Source organism: Mus pahari, chromosome 16 (genome assembly GCF_900095145.1).
Source record: "Mus pahari chromosome 16, PAHARI_EIJ_v1.1, whole genome shotgun sequence".
Taxonomy (NCBI): domain Eukaryota; kingdom Metazoa; phylum Chordata; class Mammalia; order Rodentia; family Muridae; genus Mus; species Mus pahari.
Window position 1 is genome coordinate 3,652,810 of NC_034605.1, and position 16,302 is coordinate 3,669,111.

General features: G+C 46.8%; 1 pseudogene; it reads left to right on the forward strand.

Annotated features, from left to right (window-relative positions):
• Positions 1-2,058: 2,058 nt before the first annotated feature.
• LOC110334280 lies at positions 2,059-2,334 on the forward strand (annotated as a pseudogene).
• Positions 2,335-16,302: the final 13,968 nt, after the last annotated feature.

The following is a 16,302-nucleotide window of genomic DNA, read 5'->3' on the forward strand; positions in this document are numbered from 1 at the left end:
CTTCCTGCGCTCCAGTCAAGCCCGCTGCCCTCACTCTAGCCGGTGTTGGGAACCTTTCTTCCCTCATCCCTCCCTCTCTCCTATAACCCTGGTGGCTTTAGCAAAGTAGCTCCGGGGCTCCCAGGTAGGGCTGGCCCTTGAAGAGTGGGTCAGAGGCTTGAATGTCCACCCAGAGCTGAGTGGAAAGTGTATGGCAGCTCTCCCACACCTGACAGACCAGAGAATAGGTAAAACTCTGGTGGGGTGTGGGTTCCCCTTCCCCCTCTTCCCCTTGGGCCCCCTTTTTAGTTCCCAACAGGTTTGCTTTTTTAAAAAACTTTTTATTGGTTCTTTGTGAGTTTCACATCATGCACCCCAATTCTTCTCATCTCCCTTACTCTTGCACCCTTTCAATGAACCCCCTGGCCCCACCCCACACAACGGAGAAAAGAAAATCTCATTGTGGAAGCTGCAGACACTAAGGATTTCTTAATGGCAAGCGTCACACCCTAACCACGCCTGTGTCTGCTACCATGATGCTTTCAGATGTCTGCAGAGAGAAAAATTGTGTGAATGGTTGATTCAAAGTGATTATGGGTAGCCAACTGAAACGGCAGTTCCCTCCAGAGACACCTGGTGGCGCTGTAACCAAGCAGAGTTGCACAGATCATACCAGACTCTAAGTTTCTCAGCAGTTTTAAAGATAATGGCGACTCCTTTGATTGCTGTCTCACTGGTCCTATCAAGCAGCTATGGATGATGGGAAAACAAATATGCAAGCCAACTTAACGAGCAGAACAAGACAGAAAAATCACATGTGAAGACACTATCTTGAGGGAGATGAGCACCTGCTTTCTCTGAACAAGGTCCCCGACACCCCAGCTAAGGACATGACGCAGAGATTGTGAGCCTCTGGTGAAGCCAGGCTGAGGCCTGTGCACTGGGGAGAAGCTGCCTTTGAAGTTTTCCCTCTTTTACTGGGAAATTGTTGTTGCTTATGTGGCAGTTCTCAAGTCCCCAGGCTGGCCCAGGTCTCCCTGTGTAGCTGAGGTTAACCCTGACCAGCTGATCCTTCAGGGCTCCTCCCAGGAAGTGGCATGTACTACCACAGCCAGTGATATGTGGTGCCAGGATACAAAGGTGGAACCCCGTGAGAGTCGGCAGCTGCTCTACCGTGGCGTGACAGCCTACCTTTGTTAATGGTGGGACGTTGTACAGAAAATGAACTCTAATAGCTTTGTTGCCTAAGTTAGCTAAATTGAGTATTTTTTCTTATTATTTTTCTAAATGTGCAAAACATGATGTATAGTAGATACAAGAGTGTGTGTTCTGAGGTAGCCACCTGTCCCCTGCAAGGGTGCTTGCTGCCTTGAATTCGCCTTTCTTTCCCATAAGGCTATTATAAGACTGTAGTTTTGTGTTTGCTTGGTTGGTATTTTTAAACAGGATTGCGTATATCCCAGACTTGCTTTGACTTGAGGCGTTACAGGGATGGCCTCGTGTGTCTCACCCTTCTGCCTGTACTTCCCCGGCGCTGGGTTTACAGCCCTGCATCTCCACCTGGCACAGCGTACAGAGTCAGGGGATTGGAACCTAAGATCTGTGAACACTAGGTGAGTTTCAACCGCATCACAATCCCCATCCCCACTAATAAGACTTTTAGAGTTTACCTCTTTATTTTAATAAATTAGATTGCATATTGAATAAACCGAGATGTCAGAAGCCAAAGTAACCGACAGATTTCAAAGCCGTGCCAGGAAATGAAAGTTGAAGCATGATTAAACGTGGCTTACAAATTTAAGCCGTCCTTGGCAACAGGTGAGACACTGTCTCAGAATAACGGAATGAACAAAGCTTCAGAGTGAACATGCTCATCTTTCTCCATCCCTCCACTGCCCAGAGATGCTCTGTGCGAGTGCATATCTCTCTTAGAGTCTTGCTCTCTCCTCTGTCTCCCTCCCCTCCCCCTCTCTGTGTGTCTAATTATATAGTTGTATGACGTTTGAGTGCTGGGTTCTTAGGGACTGACAGCATTGGTGTGGACTGGTATCTGGGTGATCGTGGTTTTCAGGGTCTACCATGGCGTCAGAGAAGATTCTGGAGGGACAGACAGAGGCTGCAGAAAACCCTCACTCTGAGTCTGGCCTCACAGAGGACAACACTGAGAGGTGATTCATACACAAAGGTCAGAGAATAGAAGGTCTTTGTCAATGCCTGCCTTCCTGGGTCAGGCAGCTGGTTTGATCTTATTTCAGGGACTTGCTGTGCGTGCAGAGGAGACAATCACCAGATCCCACTGGGTCTCCAGCATCTTATCTTTTAAAAAATAAGGCACAGTTTGAAGATCAAAACTGATTTCATGGGAAGAAAAGAAACCTCGGCTTCTGTAGTTGCTGCTGTGGGTTTACGTGATCAGCATGCAGCTTTGACTGCCACGGTCCTCCTCCCCATCTGGAAGGCTGGGCTGTTAGACCACAGAACTCACTTCTGGAGTTGTGGAAGAGAACACCCCTCCCATCTGATTTAATTACCATACTGATTTAATGAGCTATCGTCTATGCAATTTTTTTTTCTCAGATTGTCCCTTACTTTGTTTTTAAAAGGGATCTTCAAAATAAATTGTCAAAACACCAGGAAATAGAAACAAATTGCAGATGAGGGGCTGGTGAGATGACTCAGTAGGTAAAGGGGCTTACCCATAAAGCCTGAGGACCAGAGTTCAATTTCCAGGACCTATACTGATCTTGTACAGTGTGTGTGTGTGTGTGTGTGTGTGTGTGTGTGTGTGTGTAAATAAATAAATAATAAATAAAATGTAACTAAAAATAGAAAGATGAAAGGGGGCTGAGTTTCACATTTGGAGCACTCTGGTACCTCCCCATCCCCATCTCTGAAAGTCAGAGGCATCCTAAACTAGACTGTAAGCTTCCATAGTTCATGGAACTGAAAACCAAATCATAGTGGTGATCAAATCAATTATGACTCAATTTTGAGAAACAGAGAGGCCTGCTTTGTATTCCAGTTACCCATGTTTTCTAAATTTGTACCTCTTAGATGGTGCAGTGACTCAGAGCGTAAGAGTTCATGTTGTCAACCCTGATTTCCTGAGTTTCAGCCCTGGGACTCACTTGGTGGGAAGGGAAGTGACCTTCCATATATGTACCACGGCACATATATTTCCCCCCAAAATGAACAGATTAACCAAAATGTATTCTATACTATGTAGCACAAATTTGGAATAGCATAGTATGGCGTCTTACAGCCTTTTCTTTCCCCCTAGTAAATCATAAATACTTCCATGATGTAAGTCTTTCATTACAAATGGACTTAAGGACACCATGGTGTTTTATGACATAGCTTTTCCATAATTTGCTTAACCAGTCTTTCTTGGCAGATACATAAAATATAAATGTCATAAATAATACCCTGTCAAACAACCTTTTGCATGAATCTCTCTTCACATCTCTGACATTTCTCTGAGGTTAAGTTCCTAGGTCCAAGGCAGTGTCCTCCATGGTTTCTGGTATTTGTTACCCAATTGTCTCCAGAAACTTTGCACCTCCAGTACTTAAGACATTTTAAGAATGGGGGTCATGACCTTGAATTGGGCTTAGAAATGACCTCTTGTTGTGGCTGACATTGTTCCACAGATAATGAAATACTGTCGGATACTTTACCTTGTACATGAACACTCAGCCGTGTAGAGTGAACAGTTTCTCTGATATTTTGAAGACGTCTTCTATATTCAGTAACTAGAGGAAATGAGAATTAATCAGCATTCTCTAGAGAAATAGTCTAATAGGAGGTACATGCATTAAAATGTATTAAAATAGACAAGGAGACTTATAATGAGCCCTGGTTCATGTGATTAGCAAGCTGAGAAATCCCACGTTCTACAAGCTGGGAACCCAGGGCATGATGTGATTTGGCCCAGGCTGAACAAAACCCATAGAGCCAGAGTCTGAGGTCAGGAGAAGATGAACCGAGATGTTCCAGCTCAAGCAAGGAGACAAGAAGAAAAAGAACAAGCCGGGCGTGGTGGCTCACACCTTTAATCCCAGCACTCGGGAGGCAGAGGCAGGCGGATTTCTGAGTTCGAGGCCAGCCTGGTCTACAGAGTGAGTTCCGAGACAGCCAGGGCTACACAGAGAAACCCTGCCTTGAAAAACCAAAAAGAAGAAGAAGAAGAAGAAGAAGAAGAAGAAGAAGAAGAAGAAAGTTTTCTTTTATTCTAATGAAAGAGGAGGGAAATCTTTACTGAGATCACAGATTCAAATGCTAACACCCTCATAGACACACTCAGAGATGCTATTTAATCTAGACAACCCTTGGCTTAGTCACGTGGACATGTGTTAACCACCATAGTGGCAGAGATGGGGAGGGGTGAAAGGGGAAACCCCTGATCTCCACAACTTTACCATATTGATTATTGACTCCAAGAATCGCAAAGGTTAATTCCCATAAACTCTTGAGATCGACTCAAACATTGGAACGTTGAGATTAGACTACCAGCGTTTTAGGAAATGACATTTTACAGAAAGCCCATGTCAGTGACTCATTTGTAATAGAAGAGATGTGTCCTCCTGTCCAAAGGATGCGTAGAAAACAGTGTCCTTTTGCTACTCCTTCCAAACTCATTGGCCAGTTCTCCCTTTTTATTATATTACTTCATGTGTGTGGATGTTTTACCTGCACATATGTCTGTGCACCATGTGCTAGTCTGGTGCCCAAAGAGGCTAGAAGATCACATTGGATCCTTGGAACCCTACTTACAGATGGTGATGAGCTGGCAAGTAGGTTCTGGGAATTGAACTTGGGTCCTTGGGAAGAGCAATCAGTGCTGTCAACCACTGAGCCATCTCTTTAGCCCTAGTTTGCATTATTTTTTTACACACAAAGAAACTGTATCCAACTACCTCTCGTCAGAAATGCTTTGCCATAGTTTGCACCTGAACTGTCCCTATGGGCTCATTGATTCTCATTGAGCTCTGGTTCCTCTGTGACAGGAGCCTGTGGAACTTTTATGAGGCTGGGGCATAGCTAGTAGAAGCAGTGTGATAGTTCAGGCCTTGGTACCAACCACTTTCTGCTTCCTGGTCTTTCATGGTGTGAGGAGCCTTCACCACATGTTCTCACTGCAGTAAACTACACCATGCTTTGATGGACTGAGGTCCTCGGAAACCGTAAGCCAAAATAAAGCTTCCTTCCCTGACACATTTTTTTTCCTTGTCAGTATTTTGACACAATGATCCTAAAAATAACCAATACCCTCTTGATTCTTTTCTTCCTGAAACATGTTGCTTTAATCCACCTCTTATATTCCATCTGCTTGCTCCCTGCCTACTGCCTTGACTCTTTGCATCTCTATGCTATTATTTTACTGTGTTAGTTACTGTTCTGTTGCTGAGAGGAGACATCATGACGAAGGCAACTTGCACAATAGGGCATTTAATTGGGGGCTTGTTTACAGTTTCAGATTAGTCCATTGCCATCATGGTGGGGAATGAGGCAGACAGGTATGCATGGTGCTGGAGAGCTTACATCTGACCTTCAAGTTTCAGGGAGAGAGAGAAAGAAGCCTGGTGTGTGCTTTTGAAAACTCAAAGTCCACCCCCAGCAACATACTTCCCCCAACAAGGCCACACCTCCTCCAACAAGGCTACACCTCCCCCAACAAGGCCACACCTCCTCCAACAAGGCCATACCTCCTCCAACAAGGCCATACCTCCTCCAACAAGGCCATACCTCCCCCAACAAGGCCACACCTCCTCCAACAAGGCCATACCTCCTCCAACAAGGCCATAGCTCCCCCAACAAGGCCACACCTCCTCCAATAAAGCCACACCTCCTCAAACAAGGCCACACCTCCTCAAACAAGGCCACACCTCCTAATCCCTTCCAAATAGCTCCACTAACTGGGGATCAAGCATTCAAACATATGAGACCGTAGGGGTCATTCTCACTCCAACCACCACAGTTTGTCAAGGTTTCCTACCATTCCCAGTGTGATTAAAAAGGAGAATAAACCACACCTGGAATCAAGACATCTGGCTGGTAATCCAGCCTCTGTAGATGTGAGAGTCAAGCAAACGGCTGGGCTTTCAGGAAGCCCTGTACCTCTGAGTAGAAGATTTAGACTCGTGGCTTGCAAAGGGATGGTAGCTCAGCCCCAACCACACCTTGGTCTGAAGAGCTCACTCTGACCCACGTGATGTACTGAGCTCTAACCAAACAATGAATGCCTCCTTGGACTTGATACAGCCAACTTTGAAGACAGGTCGGCTCAAAGCTGTGTGAGAGTTCTTCAACATCACGGATTGGATCAGTTTGAGTCTGCCTAAATAATGCAAAGGGCTTAGTTTCATTTCTCACAGACATCCCAGGGAATGGAGGGGTTGTTTGCTTTTGGTCTGGGTCACACGATGTAGCCTTGAACTTGCGTTGTGACTTGGGCTCTCAGTCCTACCTGAGTCTCTCATGGGTTCTGGTACGCGCTGCCACACCTAGCTTTTTATGAATGGCATACCTTACTCTGATCCTTCACCTCTTCTTTTTCTCAGCAGTGGATCCTTCCAGGCTGCGCAGCCGGCACAGGTCCGCAGAGAGCACGGAAGCATCGCGTTCTAATGGATCTGCCCCACTTCCCGGGGAGAGCACTCAGCCTTTCTCCTGACCTGGTGTTCTGGCGCATTTTGTTTTCTGTGGGAAGCCCTGATCCACTTCCACCACACACACCTGCTTTGTGGAAGAGGAAACTGGGACAGGGAGGACGAGCCACACTGACCTCGGATGGCACTCGCCATCTGTCAGAAGGACGGCTTCCTTAGGCAGGGCCTTTCCCTCTGGTTCTACCCTGCCTGGGCGGAGCCTCATTCTCTTTCCTGATCTCTTGATGGCACACAGCCTGCGTGTCTCCCTTTATGTTTTCTTCTCATAGGAAGCCAGCCTGTCATTGTTTGGCTGCTGAGCCCTCCAAAGGAGAGACCATGGGGTGAACGGACACGTCTGCTTAGTCCAAGTGTCAAGGCCACCCTTCCTGAGTGGCTGGGCAGCATGAGTGACAGGCACTGAGGATTGCCCTTTGGTTCCAATCCTGTCTGATTAGCTCTGTTGCCCTGTGTTGCCTTGGGGATATGCATATGTCATGCAAAGAGACATCCCAGAGTAACCCGGATGGAACAAAGCAGTTGGTTGTGTTTCAGAGGAACACGGCAATTTATAGCCAAGTTCATGGTTTCAGAGCCCGGGCCCATTTCATTTAGGAGAACCAAGCTGCTTTGAAAGGGAAAGGACTTTAGCATTTCAGAAGCCTCGCTTTGAAGACTGAGAGAGAAGGCCAAAGAAATCAACACACTTGGCTCCATCACCTCTTCCTTTTAGTGGCACACCTAGGAAATGGTGACGCTGTTTACAGAGCACACTAACTGGCTACTGATTCAGGTGGCTCTCAACCCTAACAGCCTGCCTGGGGACTGTGGGGCCGGCATCTCACTCCATTCATTCATGCTGACGCGGGATGTGGAAGATGCCAAATGAACACCAGAAACAGAAGAACAAGTGGCATGACAGTCATGCTTTCAGTGAAGGTGACAAAAACAAACAAACAAACAAACAAACAACAGTGGTGCTTTGATGTGTGTATCCTGAAAGGACGGTTTCTCTTGTCTGGGACAGACAGACAAGAATTAAATTAAAATTTAAAAGCTTTTTTATTTTTAGTTGACATGTCTGTGCATCTCTGTGTGGGCACGTGCACATGGGTGCAGGTGCCAGCGGAGGCCAGAGCTGGAGCTGGAGCTACAGATGGTCATGAACTGACATGGGTACTGGGAATTGAACTTGGCCCTCTGCATTCTTAGTCACTGAACCTGTCTTCAGCCCAAGCTTCCTTTTGTTTTCAGTCGAACGTGGATGTGTGCATGTGCGTATGCAAACTCGTGCAGGTGCTGAGGGCCGCCGGTGTTGGATTTCCCTGGAGCTCCAGTTTTGGATGTGAGTCACGGATGTGTTTTGCACCGAGCTTGGGTCTTCTGCAAGAGCAGTATATGCTCTTACATGCCGAGCCTTCCAAACAGTACCTCCCTTTTGCTTCTTTAGACAGAAGCTAAAAGTAGCCCAGGCTGGCCCAGAGCTTTCTGTGTGGCTGAGGACGACGTTGAACGTCTCATGATCCTGCCTCTAGCTCCTAAGTCACTGAGATTGGAAAGCGGTAAGTCTGGTTCACACCTAGTGTTGGGGATCAATTTCAGGTATCAACTGAACTGTGTATCTCCAGTGCCCAGAAGTCAACCTTTTAAAATTCAAGATCAAACTACAACGAGAACTCATTAGAATTAGAATGACCACCATTAAAAGCAAGCAAGCAAGCAAGCAACCAACCAACCAACCGAAAACATAAGAACAATAACAAGTGAACAAATAAAGAGCCCAAATCCAGAAAATAACAAGTGTTAAGGATGTGAAGAAACCAGGACCTTGTACACTCCTAGTGGGATTATGAAATGAAATAAAAATTCAACACAGAGGACGCAGTTCTGCTTCTGTGTGTATGTCTGAAAGAAGGGAAAAGAAGAACTTGAAGAGACATTTGTACTCCAGTGTTCATAGCGACATCCTTTTCAGTAGCCCAAGGTGGAAGTCAAGGGAGGATGTGATATAAATACTCAACGAAATATTAGTCACACTTAAAAGAGATATTCTTTCAGGTGCTGTGACATAGAAAGAATCTGATGTGGTGGTTTGATTGAAAATGGCCCTGCGGACTCATTTATTCACATGCTTGGTCCCCAGTTGATGAACTGTTTGGAAAGGATTTGGAGGTGTGGCCTTGTTGGAGGAGGTGTGTTAATGGAAGAGGGCTTTGGTTTCAAAAGCCCATGCCTACAGATCAGGATATAAAGCTCTCAGCTACTCTCCCAGCTCCACACCCATCTGCTTTCTACCATGATGATAATGGACTAATCCTCTGAAACTATACACATGCCCCCAATTAAGAGTTGCCTTGATTATGGTGTCTGTTCACAGTCACAGAACTAAGATACTTGGGGATATTATAGTAAGCAATGTAAGACAGCCACAAGTGGGTAGAGTGTGGCGGCTTCATTCATTGATCCTTCTTGTTGCTGAGCCCAGAACTGTCAGATGCAGAGAAGGAGGGGGGAGGGGAGTGAGTACAACAGAATGTAGTTACCAGGGGCTGTGGGGGAGGAGGAGTTGGGGAGTTAGTGTTTAATGGGAGAGCTTTAATTTTGCAAGATGAAAATGTTATAGAGTTGATGATGGTGATGGCTGTGCAACTGTGCATGTGTGTCAAAAGCCACTTAAACGTGGGCAGGATGCTACATTTTCTCATGTGCATTTTCACGCACACACATGTATACACACATGCATGCACACATGTATGCACACATACACATGCAAGCACACATGCACACATACATGCAAGCACACATACATGCAAGCACACATATGCATTCATGCACACATGCACACACACATGCAAGCACACAGCCACACACATGCATACACATGCAAGCACACATACACATCCATACACACATGCACACACACATGCAAGCACACATGTACACACACCTGCACACACACATGCAAGCACACAGCCACACACACATGCACACACATACGTATTCATGCACACATGCACACACACATGCAAGCACACATGCACACACACTCACACTTCCAGGGCTAAGGTCAGCTGGTAAGGCATTTGCCTCTGTGGCACTTTCCGACTGTGCTCTGCCCCTGACACCCCAAACCCCGTCTTGCTTCCTTGGGTTCCTTTCTGGGCTAAGGTGTGAGCAATTACCCCTTTCTCCAGTCTCCCTTCCCTATTTTTGGTTCCAGCCAGTCCCCTTCTAAGCCAGTCATAAAGCCTCTCTCCCTCCCTCTCCCCCACCTTCCTGGGCACACGGCTGCTTCAGGAAGTTCTGACTGGTCTTGGGGGCAGAATTCATTTCCACTGTGGGTTTGGCCTCATCAAGACCGAAACAGTCTGTCCCTTCTGGCTCCTGCTGGTCTCTGACTGTTGGTCAGCTTGTTTTGAGGCAGGGTGGGGAGTGGGGCAGAGCAGAGAAGCCCAACACAAAGACAGCCCCTCTGTTCCCCTAGCACTGTTGGATGCCTGGTGGGTGGTTCTTGGCCACGGTCATTCCTCTTCCTTCCCCACTGCCAGCTGGACCTCTGTCCCCTCTTGTCCAGCAGTGCCAGCAACTACCATGAAAGGACAGTCCTTCACTGAGGGCCAAGTGGAGGCTTCACCCCACCCATTCTCAGAGGACCTTCTTAGTCAAGGGCATGACTGTAGTGCCAAAGGACTATCTCTGTGGTTTGGGGTGATTTTTAAGGTAAATTGACATAGGAGACCAGCCTTGGAGTCTGGCTTTCTCCTTGAGAAAGATTCTGTTCTCTACCTGAGATCCCTTCCTTGAGGCCCAGGGCTTAGTGTTGGGCAAAGACCTACCTTGTCAGGTCCTCCACTTAAGAGCCCTGAGAAGCTTTCCAAGTTTTCCCAGGCAGTCGTTGACAGAGAAACAAGTTGGTGCCACCCCAGTCAGTTACTGGGACACAAAGACCCTGATCATATCAGCTTCTTTATTTTCTAAAACCAACTGGACTACCCCACCCCCAGCCCACCCCTGCTTCTGCCCCCAGTCAGGACTCATTCTTGAGGGTAGGGATATAGCCAGTTGATAGAGTACATGTCTGGTGTGCATGAAGCCCAGAATTCAGTCTTCAGGGCCATGTGAGCTGGCCTGATAGCATGTATCTATCTATAACCTCGGCAATGGCGAGATGGAGCAAGATGGTGAGGAGCTCAAAGTTATCCTTGTCTGCACAGCAACTGCAAGGCCAGCTAGGGCTGCATGGAGCCTTGAAAGGAGAAGAAAGAAAAGCCCAGTAGGGAATTTTTCTGCAGTTCAGATCTTAAACCCTCTCAAAGACACACACATCCTTTCTCCTTTACATCCAATAGCAGCGGTGCAACTTTCCATGACCTTCCCAAACATCCCTAACGAGTCTCAAAGAGGGTTTAGAAAGTTAAGAAGAGGCTTGTTCCAGACACACACCCCTGAGCCTGGTCTGGGTGTGGCAGGAGTTAAGTAGATTCTTGGCAGCACATGTGTGGATGCTGGCGTGTGAGCCTCCCTGTACCTGGATTACCGTGACTTCACACACGGTCTCCTCTCAGCAGCGTTGGTATGTTCAGAGGGGTCAGAGTTCATTCCTGCCATGCTCCTCATGCAGGTTTCATTCCCATCTCCTTGCAGGAGTGCTGGGATTGCAGATTCAAGCCACAACATCTGGCTTTTTAAAAAAAACAACAAAGCAAAACAAAACAAAAAACAAAACAACAAAAAAACAAAACAAAAATTAACAACCACAAACAAGCAAACAAATAAAACCCATGGGAATCCCAAGGATCAAACTCAGGCTGTCAAGCTTGCAAGAAAACTTGCCAGCCTCGCTGGTAGTTGAGAGTACAGTTCAGTAGTATTAAGTATATTCATAGTGTTCTGTAAAGACTTGTGCTGTCTAATTCTAAGTCAACTTGACCCAAGCTAGAGTCCTTTGGGAAGAGGGACTTACAACTGAGAAAACACCTCCAATAGATTGGTCTATGGCCAATCGTTTTCTTCATTGATTGATTGGTTGGTTGGTTGATTGATATGAGAAGGCCCAGCTCACAGGGCAATGCCACACAGGAGAGCAGGCTGAGCGGCCATGAAGAGCAAGCCAGCAAGCAGCTCTCCTCTATGGCCTTTAGACCCATTCCTGCCTCCAGTCTGGCACTGACATCCCTGGATGGTGGACTACAAGCTGTGGGTTGAAATAAACCCGTACCTCTCCAAGTTGTTTTTTTGGCCACAGCATTTTAACACAGCAATAGATACTCTAACTAAGACTCTAGGTTCTGTAAATTCGTTTTCCTGCCAAGCTGGAACTCTGCAATATAGCAAATTCCCATGCTGGCCTCTCTTTCCAGGAGCTGGTGACCCTCAGTCCCACCTTCTGTTGGATGGCTTCTGATAACCTTCAGTAAGAAGGGTCCTTTGTATCTTCCTGTTCGTGACTGGCTTCTTTCAGCATTATGACCTTGAGGTTACTCCAGGTCACAGCCCATGTACCTATTCTCCCCTAGACCTCAACAGTGACCTTACAAGTTGACTTTGAGTCACAGTTTCCAGGTGAGAAAACTGAGACTTGGAAGGATTAAACAATTGTCCAAGACTATGCCATGAATCAAATTACACACCCTCAGATATATGGCTGAATTCTCCCCCCTAATTACCTAAATGTGACCTTATTTGGACATGGATTCTTTGTGGGTCTGATTAAGTCATGGACATGAGGTCGCCCTGTGTTTGGAATGAGTTCTGAATGCAGTGACAGACTGACATCTCTTCCTCCGACGTCTGGATAGGCTAGCAGAGCCCACAAGAGCCAAGTTGCTCTCTAGTTTGTTTTCCCACAGAGCACTGAGGCTCCCCTTGGTGTTGCTACAGCATGAACTTGCCCAGAGCTCCTTTGGCTTCTGTAGTTGACTTTCTATCTCTGCTGGACCTGGGTTGAGAGGTCAGCATTGATCATATTTGCCCTCTCCTCATTGTTCCTCCAAACATCACCCTGGTCTGTGGCAGCACAGCCTTGCTCTTCAGAGGTCAAGTAGCATCTTTATTTGTTGAAACGAAGGGCTGTTTTCTTCCTGTTCTCTGGAAGCTGGCTGTCCCCTGGATCTTCCCCCACCCCTGCCTTCATGAGCTTCTTTGGATCTATGCTGCTGTTCACTTGATTTCAGAGTCACGTCTGCCTTTTCTCCAGCCGCTACCCCTAGTACAGGCAAAGTCAGCTGTGGGCAGTGGCGACAGCACAGCTCCACGTTGCTGCCTGCCGCAGCCTGAGGAGTTTCCTTAATCTAGATCCCTGGCCTTGACACAGAAAACTATTTCCGAACGAGCCAGTAGTGAGCAGAGTCAGCTTATTAAAAATAGCAAGAGCCGAGCCTGGGGAGAGAACTAGGCCCACCTGAGGCTGTGGGTATTGACTGCTCAGAGGAGAGTGGCTTTTCTGTGTCCTTGTGGTGGCTGTATATAGGATTTCAGAAACTTCTGGAACTTCATTTGCATCACATATTTAAGGGACCCTCTCCCCTTGTGTCTCTAGTGCTATTTCTGTTGAGATTGCAGGGTGATGCTGGAGCTGCCCTAGATGGGAACACAGTGATAAGGGAAAGCCAGGGGTCATTAGGGTTGCTGGGGGGGAGGGTTTCTGGTGAGATTCCTGGAAATTTGCAGATCTAGAGCTGGGAGGAAGAAAGGCCTTTCTTCCACAAATGTACATGTTGTTGCAATTCTTGACTCTCATCTGGAAAGAGGCCTCACCAGCTACTTATTCTTCTCATGTCCAGAACCCTTTCTATACTGGTTCAACAGTGGGAAGCTATGTGAGAGCCCTGCCCTTGGCAAACGCATGGCCGTTAGCAGGCTCACATCTCCCAGGAGATACCTATTCTTTCTGGTTCCACCTGGCCCTTGTCTTCTTCCTCCAGTGCAGGCTGGTCCAGCCTTGCTGCTCCGTTCCACTCAGCTTCTGGGTATCAAGGACTCTCCCTTGGCAATGACTAATGCCCCTTACATGGCCCCTTCAGAATCTCTCATTTCCTCAAGTAGCTGTTGTCATTTGAAATGTTCACCCTTCTCCTCTGTGTTGATCTAGGGTCAGGCTTTGCATTGGCCTTGAACAATTCAGGGTTGGAGCTAATTTCACTTGATGTAGAAAAGAATAGAACAAGCAAACAAAAGAACCAAACCGAACCAACCGACCAGCCAAAAGAAAAAACAACCAAATAAATAAAACCCTGCCCTCTTTGGAAGAGTGGCAGATGGAGAGGCACTTGGAGCCCCTTTCTTTATGGCCCCAGGAGCCCATGGATAACATTTCTGTCCAAGATTCTGCAGATCTGAGAGGGAAAAAGAGGATGACAGTGGCTGTGAGCATTACTCTCTTGAATGGTTATGGGAACAGTGATAGTTTCTAACTCTGGTACGGAGGGAGTCTCTGAGACAGGGGACAGGGGACAGGGGACAGGGGACAGGGGACACAGCATTGGTTTCCAACCTGGTTTCTTTGGGTTTTAGCAGCATATGGCTAGGCCGATGCAGCACTTCTCAACGTGTGTCCTTAGGATATGGGTCGGACTAGTTTCTTAGGTTGTTACTTCTCAGTAAAAGTGTGTCTTGAGTGGAGAAGTCTAAGAAGTGTTTCAGGGCTGGTGAGATGGCTCAGTGGGTAGAGGCACTTGCCTTCAAGTTTGAAGACCTGAGTTTGATCAACAAGCTCCACATGGTGGAAGGAGAAAGCCTCCCCTTGCAGGTTGTTCTCTGTCATACACAAACATGTACACATGTACACAGACACACACATATATATGTATATATGTGTACATATATACATACAAGTATATGCACATAATATGATTAACTAAATTTAATTTTAAAAATAAAAAAATGTATAAAATAAAACAGTGTCCAGGCAGGTGTGGTGGTGTTTCTAATATTTCGGAGGTGGAGGCAGAGAAGGTTCAAGCCCATCCTCAGCCCCATAGGGAGTTCAAGTCCAGCCTGGGCCACATGAGACCCGACCACAAAACAAAATAGCAAAGCCCAAACCCCAAGCAAAAACCAACCAACCAACCAACAAAATCAAACCCAAACAACAGCAACAGATCAAAATTAGCATTAATAAGGTTCTTTACTGCAGAACTTTTTGCATAACTGTGCCATCAAATCAGTATATATAACTGAAGGCTTCTGGGTGAATGTCACGTGCTGGGAACAGAAGCCTGGGAAAGAGCCTTGTCGGCAAGTAGTTTACCAGTCTGCAGCACACAGACTTTACGCAAGGGACTACCCACCTATTATAGCTCTATAGTGCTACAAAGGAGAAGGGTGGGGTCCCAAGGAGAGCGCGTTTGCCATTACGCTCTATCTAGTCTGGCACATCAGCAGTAGCTTTCTCGGGGTCGTGATGTCTGCATTAAGACTCAAAGGAGAAGCTGTTTCCTAGGGCACAGGGGTGTGGCGCACACTCTGAATGGGAAAGTGTTCCAAACCCCTTCCCTACACTCCTCCAAGACGCCAGCTGGCGTAGGGTCTTCTGTTGGCTTAGGTGCAGACAAAGATCCCCAGGGATTCTAGAGACCAGAGCTATGGGGGTAATACTATCTGTCATAAACTATCGAAAGACCAGGCTCTCTCTCTTCAGCCTGACCCTGGAGAGTCTTTCGAGCTGTGCTTACTTTGATCTGTGTAATTGGCCAGGGGCAAGGGCTCTCTCATGCACCCCAGGCTGGCCTCAAACTCATTATGTAGCCAAGGATGACCTTGAGCTGTTCCTCTTGCCTCCAACCCCTAAGAGCTAATATTACAGTCTCCACCATCCATGTATATGTATATGCATATGTATATGAGTATCTATATAATTATATATGCATACATATATAATTGAAATTATAATATGGGTTGCTTTTCTATTTCTTAAGGTACAGAAGGGAGAGAAGCAGCAGTAAACATCAGTGAGAACATTTTTAAGTAGGAAGGGAATGAATAAAGTAAAACAAGAGAATGCAACAAATGTCGCATTACTTATGAGTAAATGCTAAGGTGATAACTCGGCTCCCAGGCCGGTGATATGGAAAAGTACAGTATGGTTGCCACCCCAAAGCATGTGTTCTAGAAAGCCGCATGTGCTGAATTGAATCCCTGTTGCATCATATTAGGGTGAAAAGGTAATTCCAATGCGGCGTTCAGAGTTGGAGTCCACAGATGTTGGTCAGGATTAATAATTGTTGACCTTCTATCGAGGCTCCGCCCCACAATTACCTGGTAACAGTCAGGTATGTCTGACTCACTATAGAAGGGGATGGTTGCCCCCTCCTCACTCTCTTCCTCTCTCTTCCCCCTCTCTCCCCATTCCTCCCCCATGTGCTCATAGCCAGCCTCCACTCCTCTTCCCTTCTCTCTCTCTCTCCCCATCCCCCTGCCTTTCTCCATCTCTACTCCCTCAACCCCGCTCCCCCTGCCCTAAACTCTATTCTATTCTATAACATCGAGTGGCTGGTACCTCAGGGGGAAGGGATGCCCCAACATGGGCCAGCAGAGGCAACCCCTTCCCTGACACCATACCGCACCTTCACCAACATATCCTTTCCTCTCTCTCTTTCTCTCTCTCTCTCTCTCTCTCTCTCTCTCTCTCTCTCTCTCTCTCTCTCAAACCCAACAATAATGCCACCATGTGGATGAT